The sequence below is a fragment of the Hylaeus volcanicus genome, chromosome 4, assembly GCF_026283585.1.
Source record: "Hylaeus volcanicus isolate JK05 chromosome 4, UHH_iyHylVolc1.0_haploid, whole genome shotgun sequence".
NCBI lineage: Eukaryota > Metazoa > Arthropoda > Insecta > Hymenoptera > Colletidae > Hylaeus > Hylaeus volcanicus.
This window is the reverse complement of record NC_071979.1, coordinates 12,458,808-12,473,038: the sequence shown is the minus strand read 5'-3', so window position 1 is coordinate 12,473,038 and position 14,231 is coordinate 12,458,808. Positions and strand designations below refer to the sequence as shown.

The 14,231-nt window shown below is 31.8% G+C and overlaps 1 protein-coding gene across 7 annotated transcripts in view; it reads left to right on the top strand.

Annotated features, from left to right (window-relative positions):
* LOC128875840 (uncharacterized) overlaps positions 1-14,231 on the top strand; it is a 124,808-nt gene that overhangs the window by 68,511 nt on the left and 42,066 nt on the right. The window lies entirely within an intron of this gene.

Below are 14,231 nucleotides of genomic sequence, written 5' to 3'. Positions count from 1 at the left end.
TTTATCAACAAAACTTAAATTTCTAATCTGTGCTCACAACTTAAAATTATATTCTTTTATTTATTCCTTCTACTCTCTTCAATATTAATAATAGAATACAAATTATAGAAACACTTATAATTATGTTACAATATTACTTTACCTATTAGACATACTAATATATTAGGTTGACTGGAAAGTAATTTCGTTTGTTTTACATTAAATTCAAATGAATTTTGTACAAATTTTCAATGCCAGATGGATAAAAATCAATGAGCTGATGAATGAGAAACAAGTATTTAAAATTGCAAAAACGACATTACTTTCCAGTCCTCCTAATATAATATTATATTATTGAAACTTTTCTAAAAAAGAAAATTACGCCGTACCGTGTTATTAATTTTATACTACAGTTAGGAGCAAAAGTGAACACACATGATATTTTTACAAAAATGAATTATTATTTAATGTTTGCATATAGAATAGAAAAAAAGGAAAATACCTAGCAGTAAGTACAATGTTTTAGCTTTCTAAACAAATTTTACTGATTGCGATATCATTATTATTTTGATAAATACAAACTTTTTCCGTGTAATCGGTTTTGCAGAACAATTTATTTTCAAATAAACATTTCAAATTTGTATGTATTTAATATTTTGTCCAGAAGCTTTTGGCCTTGATAGTGGCATGAATGCGTTTAGGCATACTCGAAATTATATTTTCGCAGTATTCTGGGGTAATAGAATACCACTGTTGCTGGACTCTTTGCCACAAATCATTGATTATCGTTAGTGGAGCACTATATTCATTCGCTAGTTTCATTTTGAAAAATGTCCAGACATTCTCAATGAGATTTAAATCTGGACTTTGAGCAGGCCACGCCATCGTTTGAAATTGTTGAGCCTCGAGCAACTGTTTGACGCTCTTTGCAGAATGCTCGGGTGCGTTATCGTTTTGGAAAACAACATCACATTCTGGTACTGGCATATTATGCCGATGAATATCTGCATAATACATATATTGAATACACAATACTGAATGAATATATTGAATAACAATATTGAAAATAAATTGTAGTGTAAAACCGATTACACGGAAAAATTTTGTATTTATCAAAATAATAATGATATCGCGATCGGTAAAATTTGTTTGGAAAGCTAAAACATTGTACTTACTGCTACGTATTTTCCTTTTTTTCTACTCTATATGCAAACATTAAATAAAAATTCATTTTTGTAGAAATATCGTACTTTTGCTCCTAACTGTATATAGCCCTGCTCATTTATAATTTGTTTTCCAAATAAACATTCAGCAAATGTGTCGCTAATTAACGTTTCAATCCCCTTATCATTTATTACGTATCGATTTTCTTCAGCTGTCAATTATGTTTCTCTTCATACGGGTTAAAGTGAATTTCATGAAACGTCGATGCGAAACGAATATCGCGTAGCTTTGACGTCTTTTAAACGATGTCAGGATGATAGTGCTGTCATAATTGTTCCGGTCTGCGGCAGTTTATCACAAAACCGTATTGTACGCCATCCCGAGCATCGGGATTTATGTTCCATCGCTCATACCATTGTATTATGATATCTGCGTTGTCGCGTGAACCGACACCGGCTAAAGTTCAGCAATAAAGTACAGTACATGCGAGTAGAAGCTTCAGGCGTATATTCCATTTAACATTTTCTTATCAGAGCCAATTCGGAGAACGTTATCGGAGAAAGTATACAATTTTTCTATCCAAGTCACTGTCTGTTATCGAGCAATTTCTCTTCATTGTTTGTTCTATGAAATTCACGATTATCGAGCCACGTACCGAGAAAAGTTATCGAATTAATTAGTTTTCAACTGACAATAGATTGTATTTGTATTTTCTGAAATGGTATCATTCATTGATTTTTTTCATAAACGCTTAACGTCGAATTCCGTATTTCGTTTCGATATACTACAAGATTCCTGCAAAATTTGAGCCCACAATTACAACATTGACACGTGTCCCAAACCTTCGAAAGATTTAAATAGAGAATACATGGAATTTTTTCAATCGGTTACTTCTTTTTTTTAACTTCAATAAAAATTAATAGAACGATTTGAAATTTGACGGAGTTGTTGCTTATAATAAAAATAGGAACAAGCCCTAAAAATTTCAAACTTTTATCTTAATTAGTTCTCTATATATCAGTTCAGTAAATATGAAGGTATTTTCTCTACTTAAAATATTTTTGTAATACTGTCTTAAATGTTTTAAATATAAATTATTTTTGAAAGAAGAATTTTTATATACTAAATTTTTTAATTACTCAAAAAAGAATATTTGTTTATAGAACATTTATAAAAAATGATATATAAGTTCATATTTAAGACATTTAAAATAATATACATAAAACATAATAAATTAACGTAAATTAACACGTTGAATGCCAAGCTGAAACTCGTGAAAATGTCTACAAAGTTAACATTTTCTCTCGAGACTATTGAAAATTATACAATTTAACATTTGTCGTAGTATTTAGTTTTTTAACGTCACCAAATTCACGAATCCTATCCAGATTTATTTTCGTTATTGTCTCACCTTTGGAATTAATTTTTTTAGTTCCTTAATGAAAATTTCAGTCATCCATTTCTGAGTGAGTGGCGACCAACGTGTTAACATGGAGGTTGATTTGTATTATAATTAATTAAAGATTCCATTTGGATCAGAATTCAAGCAGGAGAAAAGGTTTTGCACTCATTTAAAATGTTATAAAGTTCTTCTAATTTAAATAGGTTGTTTAAATAAAAAAAGTTAAATTTTTAATAACTATTGCGCGTTTCTGAAGCGTGGGTTCTTTGAATGTTTATGAGGTCGGGAAGTTTGCTATCATTAGACTGCGTTTTAAACGTCTTTATTGTTTAGTAACGTTTTTTATTTCAATTGTTATTTATATTCCACATTTTTATCCAATATTGAGAGGTCTTGAACGACTGTGTTTTTTATGTATAAGCGTAACTAGTTATTTTTTCCGTGATTCTTTATTAATAGAATTTATTGTGCAATTGTTTACAAGACATGATTGTTGAGAATGCGATTAGGCTCGTACCCGGTAATGAGATTTCAAGTTCTTCCAGTGTAACGGAGACAAGGAGTTTGGAGTTTCTTGAAAGACATTTGATAGTTTTCCATCGTCGGATGTTGATTCCAGAGGTCTTAGGAAGCCTATCCGAAACGTTAGTTTGTCACAAAGTGCGCCAGTTCATGTCAGTTGTTCCGAATTCAGGACGAGGCTGGATCAGGGTTAGGGTAGCTAACTGGATTGTCGGAATTCAGGCTAATACGAGTCTATCAAATTATTCCATCGGTTACTCGGACGTGTTACGACTCCTGCAGCTTCTCGGTCTGTATCCGAGACCGAAATGGGAACTTCCCACTCGGATTCACAGAAAGTTAAAGACGAACGTTGCTAATCAACAATTTGAACAAAGAAACCATTTACTAAACTCTTATTTAATTTTACGCGGATGATAGTCAACATTTTCTTATTGATATAACTTTTAAATGATAAATAGAAGATAAATAGCTTTTAACACGTTCAAGTATATGAATAAATTATAGCTCATGTTTAATGAACGCTTAGTTGCTCGAATAACTGTTTGATGTTTCGAATAAACGTAACAAATAAATTAATGTGCGGCGTTTTTATTTGTTATCTATTATTCGAGCATTAGGTCTGTAAGAAAAATGATTACGCCAAATGTTGTTCAATTGGAATTAATAAAAAGGGAGACATGAAATGACTAATGCATGAAATGTTTGACTATTGTACATTTATTATTAGACAGCGGATTTTTATGTATTTATAGGAAATTTAAATGTCCAAGAAATAAAATGAACACGGTATGCGATAATATAAAAAATATTGAAAGCAAAGATTTTATTATAATATTTCCAAAGTAAAATTTTCTATTTAAGCTCAATTTTTGTAGGTACACAAAGATTTTATTTTACACGGAGATCCGTAATCTACTTATTATAAACAGTTAAATTATAAACAGTTAAAAAATATTGAAAGTAAAGATTATATTATAATATCTCCAAAGTAAAATTTTCTATTTAAGTTCAATTTTTGTAGGTACACAAAGATTTTATTTTGCAGGAAGATCCGTAGTCTTCTTATTATAAACAGTTAAATTACGTATTAATGCGAAGAGATGGATTTATAATCATTTTTTATAATTTGGTGAAAAGCTTGTTTACGAACCATGAATGAAAGAAAGAAACGCAAAGATCTCGAGCTACCGCTAGGAATGTAGGTCAGGTGTAAACTGCCAGACCCGGCTGTACATGCATTTCTTAGACTCACCGAATCGTGCGCGGAAGCTATATTAAATATTCGAAACCTAGGGAACTGTTTAAAATTTTTAAAAGGCTAGCCAGGAGGAAACGACCAAACGGTTGAGTGGAAACCCGAATTTTTCAGCCATTTGATGCATCGCGGCGTTTGGTAGTTTTACCTGCGGTACGTAACGTGGAATAAAAAGATGCATACGTACAGAGTACTGTAGTAACTATTTCTTTCGCTAGATATTCGAGATACAACGATAAATAGGACCATTCAGTTTTGTAAACTTAAATAAATACAGACGATACTGAAACTGCAGTAAATGCATTAATAATTTATAATTTGGAATGATTCTATCTCTATCTCTATCTAAATTAGCGACAATTTAAACAGCCAGAATTATTTCGAGAGGGTGTTTCTACCCTTAAAACCATTTTTAGTCCAAAATGGAGAAAGGCATTGTGATAGGTTCCCATGAATTTTATTTCTGCAAAAATTCAAATTTTTCAACGTGTTTCGATTGCTGAACTTTCCTTGTCAAATACTTTTGATTGAGCCTCTATGGACCGATTTTGTTTTTTCTGGAGACAACTTGCAAGGTATTTACTTTGAAATATCACTTTGATGGCACTGCCAACGATCACCAATATATGTATTATTGCTTATGAGTAGACTGCGGATTTTATATATTTATGGTATTATAAACTAATAAAATAAACACATACTAAATACTATAACCAAAAGGTATATGCACTTATGCAAAATGAAATAACAATATCATTATAATAATTGTAGAATATTTTCAACATATATTATGTACATTTTACGTATATTTTCTATATTATGGTACATCATAATTGCATATAATCCGCATTGTAGTTATCTTGCAAAAAAAAAACTAAAATTATTAACTAAAATGTCGACGTATTAGCATGTGTCCTGACAGTTTACACGGGCCCATAGAGGTTATACATTTTGATACTATACATTCAAACAGAATATAAAAAGTAGGAAGAAAATCGAAATAACGTTTGGTTTACCTTAGTAACAAGCACAGTATGGGAAAGTTAGCAGTTGTGTTAATGCAAGCAACTGAAATAAATCACGTGAATGATTGTGGGAGAGAAATATGAGACCTTCGATCCTAGTAAATCAGCGTTAAGTCTCTCACCGCGTGAATCCTCACGGAGGATACAATCGCACGGTGAGAAACTGAATTCAAGTGCTCCGCAAATTCAGATAAATTGTCGCGATGGACGCGTAAGGGAAAGCACGTGCGAGAACCGAACGTCTACGAACGTACAGTGACTCGCATAATTATCGATGCGAGGAACAGCTTCGTCGATAAATGTGAAATATTATGGAAAGTACGAGAAGTACTTCTCGTACTTCTTTCTTCGAATATTTACTGGGTAGAAAAGGAATTGCAACATTTCATTCGAAAGTAGAAATTCGCACAGACGAATATGTCGCAATACTTTCCATCGCATTGTGCTGTCTTATGACTGGACTGTGGATCTTTATGCAAAATGAAATCTTTGTGTACGTACTTGGAAAAATTGAACCTACGTAGGAATTACTTTTACTCTATCTCTGAAACTATAACAGATATTGAATAACTTTTAATTACAAAATTTAAGGAATTAGTGAAATCTGAATTATCTCTATTGTACAATTTGATTGGATGAAAGTGAACGTGAATTTAGTATAGTAGAATGTAATAGAATATACATAAATGTTAAAATATTATAAAGGAGAATAATCTAACTCTGTTATATAATTTTAATTTTAAATGATAAAAAATGATCTTGATAAAAATCGTCTTGAATTGATACTAGATCTGAAAGGGCTCTATTTTAATTCAAAATCAACAAATATTTAGACATTTTATATTGTTAAACCTGTCTATCGTTATCAGGTAGCATCTAGAAAAGAATAAAATAATTTAAGATAAGATTTACAATTTATAACGTGTAAAAATTTAATTAGTAAAATTGAAAGACATAAAATCAATACATTTGGTTACATAAATACATACAATAGATGCATTTCGTGTTTATCAAGTAAAACGCAAGAATTTTTCACTTAACCCAATAGGAGACAGTGTTCTAAGCAACCGTAGTGTTATTACATCACGAGGTAACCATAGAAAAGTATTATTTAACCTTATACATAAATGTTAAAATATTATAAAGGAGAAGACTCTGCATCTGTTACATAATTTTGATTTTAAATTTAAATAAAAATGAATTTTATATAATAGAATAGAGTAAAATGAAATAACTACATGATTTCTACTGTATAAAATTTAATTTTACTTGAATTTTAAATACAAATTAAATTATGTAATCAAGATCTGGGTTAAATCTGGTCCCATAATATTATAATATATAAACATTTTGTTTTTTAAACCAAGTAGTATAATATAATATACATACATAAAGTATAATATACATAAATGTTATACATAAATATATACATACATAAGTATAATATACATAAATGTTAAAATATTATAAAGGAGAAGACTCTGCATCTGTTACATAATTTTTATTTTAAATTTAAATACTAATGAATTTTGTATAATTGAATAGAGTAGAATGAAATAACTACATGATTTCTACTATATGAAATTTAGTTTTATTTGAGTTTAAAATTCTAATTCCATTTTGTAACCAAGATCCGAGTTAGGTCATGATATTCTAATACTTAAACATTTTATTTCGAAAAATGAAAGATAAACGGTTTTCGCGTAAAAATTATTAACTGCTATGAAGCAAAATCGACTATTTTCGTCTGCTATACAAGGCAAGCCCTTTAAACCGAAAGTTTGCCAACCGATAGAGACTCCTACTCGTGTCAGGGGAGCAAGGCCAACGCTTGTCAAGTTTCCGCAGGTTATGTTTCTCAAATCAGCAGCGATCGTGCCAACTGCAAGCGAATGTAGGACGTGGGTTCGCTCTGTCCGTGCAACCTATTGACGTATCTGTACCGTTTAATTTCCGAACCCTCCGCCCAATTAATTACATAGAATAACTTTAATGAGATTCGCGGAATTTTCCTACCTTTAAATTGATACTCGAAGACAAACACGATGGAAAGCGGCTCCAGCAGAGTAAACGTTATGAAAGTTTCAATGATAAAATCCTTATTTACTCTATCCAGAGTTGGTAGATCTTGTTGGGAAACAAGAACATTTAAAAATATATAGATGTAGATACGAATGAATTTCTTATACTACATATGTAAGTGCGTATAAATCAGGGGTGAACACTTTCGAAATGCATCATAACTCCGCGGGCCGCATATAAAATTATGTATCCCCATATTAGATTTAGACCCATTATAGACATTTTTTTGCACTTCAGCTCTTCAGTTTTTTTTTCGACACGTAATCGACGGGGCGCTATCGCGCTCCTTGGCATTTTTCGACCGTGTTTCGTGAAAACTTTCTGGTACGTAATATTATTTTAAAATCAAAATTAATTTTTCCTCGTAATTTCGATAGTTCAGATGCAAAATTAATGCACTTTTTTAATACATTAGTTTTCACTACTTTGGCCATTATAAAATAAATATATTTTGTAAAAGTGTGACGAATCTCGTGAGCCGCGGGTTGACCACCCCTGGTATAGATAGATTGAAGTTTAACACTTTGTCTGAAAATTCAACCTATTCGAGAGCGCCTACTCAATTTAAATAAATTTTAAAAATATCCTTAATGGATATTTTATCTTTGATAATACGAAATAAGAAAATTCAAAGCCTTAGTTATGTCTTTAAGTTATATAAACACATTTTTGATAACTGTGAGCATCTTTCTAGCTATATTATTACTCTAAACATAAATAATATGCATTTCCACATTAAAAATATAATGTAACTATCTATTGCACACAAAACATTGCATTTATACAAAAAAAATGGTTCTAAAAATCCTATAAAATTTCTTTTTAAACCAATTCATCTTTTTCCTTTGACATTTCTCTCTAAAAACATTGATAACGAAGTTACGCTTTGTCACGCTTACTTGAACCACATTTTCAATTGTTTGCCAGGTATCACGAAAACTGTTCTTTCCTTAACACCTCTAAAAATTTGTTCATCAACTGTAAAATATCCTCGACAATATATCTATTAAGATAGCTGAATCCAAGATACTTTTCTAAATTTCAGTTAAGCATGTTTCCGCAGAGGACGCATTTGCAACGAACTCGAGCTGCTTAAAGCAACGACCATGAGAGATTTCTCGAATAACCGAATCAGCTGGTTTCCCGTGTCTGTTATAGGATTGAATTCGATCGCACATTTAATAACGCACGGTCATAGAATATTTAAGACGAGCTGTTTTACGGTCAAGGCGAACTCATAGTTGCGTGCATGTGTGGTTCCACTATTTACTTTAGGCAAAAAATTTCTAGCGAGAAATGTTCTCAACTTATCGTATAATTCGCATGTACTTCCACAGTATACGAGGTGTGATTAAAAAATAAGATGACTTTTTATTTTTATCAACAAATATTTATTTACTCTTCGATATTTATATCGTCGCCTTCAAAGTAATACCCCTCCGATAGAATACACTTGTGCAAGCGCCTTTTCCAATCCACGAAGCACTTCTGATAAGCATTTTTTGGTATAGCTTTGAGCTTTTTCAGCGATGCAGCCTTTCTCTCCTCAATCGTTGCAAACCGTCGTCCTTTCATGGGTCTCTTCAGTTTTGGGAACAATAAAATGAACAGATTTTACGCTCATCGTAAGAATCAAGAGATTGAAAATCAAACTCAGTAAAAAGCTTTTCTTCGTTAGCACGCCTCGTATTCCAGTATTTCATATCTACAGTGGGTGTAGAATGTATTCGTACACCGATCAATTTCCCAAAAAACTTTTGTGTGAAATTGTAGTTTCTTAACTTCTTTTTTTATAATCAATGATATTTTACATATTCTCGGAAATCTCGAAGATATATATATAGTCCAAACAAGATTTACTAGTTAATATAATTTGTGAAATTAACAATAAAAGTGCGAAAAGTGGATAAAAGTATAGAAGCGATAAGTATTTGTACGATTCTTATGACGAACCATTTACAGTAGAGTTTGTAACGTAAACACGTTAGTTTATTGCTCCGTACGAATTAGAAAACATCAAATTTCCAGTAAAGTACTTTTAAAAAAAGGTTCTAATAGAGGAATGGAAAAAGATCCCACTTCGAATAACTAATAATTTAGTTAATTTAACGCTTAGAAGAGTTGCAATAATTATAAAATCAAAAGGAAATCCCACGAAGGAAGTATCATATACTGGTAAATTAATGTAAGTTTCCTTTTTTTTTTAACGAAGTTTTAAATACTAAACAATTGTGCGAATACTTATTGCTTCAATACTTCTATCGATGAATTGTTTTTTTCTTGTTAATTTCGCAGCTTACATAAATAGCTATTTTTTTTTGTAATCTATCTATTCTAGAGATTTCCAAGAATATATAGAATTTAATTGTTTATAAAAAATAAGTTAATGAATTATAATTTTACATAGTTTTTTTGGAAATTGATCGCTATACGAATACTTTCTACACCCACTGTATCTATTTGTCCGTCTCTATCCATGTTTCATTGTATGTCACAAACGTTACATTTCCCCGTTAGCACGCCCCTTATTTCGAAAATAAAATGATTTTCAATCATAAAAAGTCGCAGGGGCCAAATCCGGTGAATTCAACAGCTCTTGAGCGATGCTCATGCGATGATTCCTCTAGTCAAAATTAAACAGTATCGGAACAAACTTCGCTGACACACGTCTCATGCCCAAAACATCCGTTAAAATTGCTTGACACGAACCAAACGGGATGCCGACATCATCATCGACTTCTCTAATCGTAATTCGACAATTTCCAAGCTCTATTTTCTTCACTTCTTCAACGTTTTCATCAGTTGTTGACGTGCAGGGACGTCCAGGGCGAACTTCGTCATTGACATCTTCTCGGCCTTCTTGGAAGAGCTTGTAACACTTATAAACATTTTTCTTTACTCAGAGTACACTCACCGTATGCCACTGTCAACATTTCAAGTGTTTTGGAGCACTTAATTCCATTTTTTACACAAAATTTGGTGCAAATTCTGTGATCCATTTTTTTGGATAGCAGATAATCGACAAACACGCAAAACACTTCTAACCATTATACTTCTCAAAAGTAAACGAAGAATGGTATATACCGTGAGTCACGAAAGTATTCGAACGCTCCGAAATAAAAAATTTGGAGCTTAGAAAATACGAGTCATATTATGAATTATGAAATACTTTTATTTCTATAATAACGTATAAGAATCATGTTTACATATATCAAATTTCAAGTGCCTTTGATAATATCAACGCTAATTATGAAGCACTTCTTGGTAACATCGACTAATTGAACGTCACAAAAGTATTCGAACGACAAATCTCGCAAAACAAAACAAACCTTAAAAGTGACAAAATATAAATATTGGCGGCACCATTTAGTATTCCACACTTACTGTGTTCAGTACTGTCAGTACTAATAAGATTGCATTAGGTTGTCCCAAAAGTTTCTTCCGTGACTTGCATTCAGTTATTTTGTCTAGCAATGTTTATATACATAGACAACCTAATTTGTTAGATGTTAATGTTGTAACAGTAATGGAGCAAAATGAATCGTACACAATTCAATAATGTAGCATTTGACATAAAATATTGTGTATATATTACTTATTAATGAAATGGAAGAAACTTTTGGGACAACCTAATAGAAGTTCTAGTAATAATGTGCCCAAAAGAATCCGAAACTAGCATCACTGACAGGAAATTCATAATTAAGTGGCACAATGAAGGCAAAAGTTATGGTGAAATAGCAAAATGGTTAGGAAGAAGTAAATCTACTGTTTACTGCATAGTAAAAAAGTTGAAAACTACTGGAATCGTTCAAAATAAAGTCTGTTTTGGCCGACCCAAAAAGCTAACGATGAGGGAGGAGAATACAATTGTGCGTAAAATCAGGAAGGATCCAACAATTTCTAGTCCACAACGTGCAGTATTAGTTGCTGATAGTTTAAAAACACAAGTTCATCCTGAACTTTGTCGAAGAATTCTTCGTAAAAATAATTTTAATGGTCGGATTCCTCGAAAGAAGGAAAGCAAAGTTCATTAGCAAAGTCAATAAGCAGAAGAGACTAACTTTCGCCAAAAAATATGTCAACAAAGATAAAGATTTTTGGTTGCTGGAACTGTAAACATATTTATTCGCGACGAATGCAGCAATATAAGCAAAAAAAAGAAAACGAAAATCGACTGTAGGTATCCAGCAAAATTCAAAAAGTCACCTTAGTTTTTGATCACACCTCATATATCACGTAGTTATTATTCCAGGTCTAATCGTACCTGAGAACTCCACTAACGCCGATTAAAAAGTCATCCTTCTCGCGTAGTAGCTCAAGCATTGCTATATTTAAATTGAAAAACTAAATAAAAATTATTTTTGTATTACTGAATACGCGTATAATAAACCCCAGCAAATAGATTTTCCGTTGAGAAAATGGTTGAATACAACTCTTCACGCGTCCAAGATGGCTTCCTCTTTAAAATAGTAAAACGTATCACAGAATGTTTTATCCGCTTTCCATGTTTCTTGGATCAAATGACGCACACCGGTGCAGACGTATGTATTTTCATCTCTATCCATCTCGATCATCTATTCGAATTCAGAAAGAGATAGCGTGTTCCAAGGACGGAACTTCCTTCGATGCAACGCGAGCCTTGACGTTCATTTTGCTTTTCTCTTTTCTGAAATCTCATTTTTCAGAGTGTTCGTTTTTTTTTCTTCGTTCGACGCGACGCCTCCCTCGAACCAACATTTCCAAAGCATAAAAACGTTTTTGTCTCCTCGCGAGGATCATTCCGATAAAACATGTGTCTTCCTCCTTGTTTCGCTGGAGTAAACACCAGTCTGACTTACTGCACGCCTGATAAAATTCCTTGCTTTACGAGCGGATCTTTCTGTTTCTCTTTTTTTTGTACATGCAATACCGGTCATAAGTTTTCCGATCTCCCATCAAGATAGCGAAAAATTTGTTCATTAACCAGAATTTCAGGTTTCTGTGCCGTGAAGGGGAAAGATAACAATATTATCAAAATTTTGGTTTCTCAAACTTAGTACTACTTACTTTTTATATGATCATGCATATTTTAGGTATTCTGATTACTAGTTTCTATAATTTCCGTTGTTCTGTAGTATCTCACTTCTGTAGTTAAAGTAAATCCACAAATATAGATTATTTAACCACCTTATATGACAATATTATCAAAATTTTGGTTCATCAAAGTTAACACCACTTATCTTTGGTATGACCATGCATATTTTAGGTATTCTGGTTACTAGTTTTCTGTAATTTCTATTATTCCGTAATATTACACTTCTATAGTTAAAGTAAATCGTTAAATCTAGATTATTTAATCTCCTCGTATGCTAATGCAGTAGAGTCTTTCGTATCCGAACTAATAGGGAGACAAAAGTGGCCGGATAGTGGAATTTTCGAATAATAGAACAATTACTTTCTTTCGTATTAAATATCATTTATTCAAGTAGGAATGAACCAAATTGAGCTTTTTTCAACATCTAAGAGTCCCATTACGTTTTAGTGGCCAAGTTACATAAATTTTTTATTGTAATTGTAATAATTGTAAATAATCATAATTACGATTACGACTGTAATCAAATGTTTCAGAGTTATGATTACGATTGTAATCGCAAATTTTTCTGCGATTAAGATCGTATTTTCAGGGGTTTTCAACCATAGAAATTTTGTACCTCAAAACCGACTTCAGATTCGTGTTCCTCGTCCCAAAAAACTTAGAAAACCATGATTTCGTCGAAATCAAAATTTTTTAAAAGTTACCCTATGTAGGTCCTACCTTATGGCATGAATTATATTAACTGAAAATTTTTAACTTTTGATTTTGACAACAGCATGGTTTTCTAAGTTTTTGGGATGAAGAGCACGAACCTGAAGTCGATTTTGAGGTACAAAATTTCTATATCGGAAAACACCTGAAAATACGATCGTAATCGCAGAAAAAATTGTGATTACGATCGTAATTGTAATCGTAATCAGAATTCTGAAACATTTGATTACAGTCGTAATCCTAATCACAACTCGGAAACATTTTATTACAATCGTAATCGTAGTTACGATTACGATTATGCCCAACACTGCCTCAAATCATAGAGGTCCATTTTCAAATGATTCAAATGCTTCTACATGAGAAGGTACATTGTGCGGATAACAGAACATACGGATAATAGAACGTCCGTATATTAGGGAATTCGGATAATGGGGTTACGGTCACTGGTATTTCTACTGTATTATCAAAATTTTGATTCCTCAAAGTTGGTACCAGTTGTTTCTGGTATGACCAAATGTAGCTTCTAGGTATTCTGGATACTATCATAGTTTCTATAATATCTATTATTTCGTAATATTACACTTCTGTAGTTAAAGTAAATCCACAAATCTAGATCATTTAATCACCTTATATGAGAATATTATCAAAATTTTGGTTTATTAAAGTTAACACCACTTATCCTTGGTATGACCATGCATATTCTAGGTATACTGAATACTAGTTTCTGTAATATGTTATTTCGTAATATTACAGTTCTATAGTTAAAGTAAATCGTTAAATCTAGATTATTTAACCTCTTTGTATGAATTGTAAATTTAATGGTAATTGATGGCAGAAACTGTTGGTAACTATTACACATGTATATAGAATAAACACAGTTTAATGTTTCGACAAAAACGAAGGCTTCATCGAAGTTAAACTTTATTCATGAACTACAGACCGCGATCAAACCGTGATCAAACGCATTCCAATTTTTACTATATCATTCTCTGCTCATTCTCAATTAATACATAC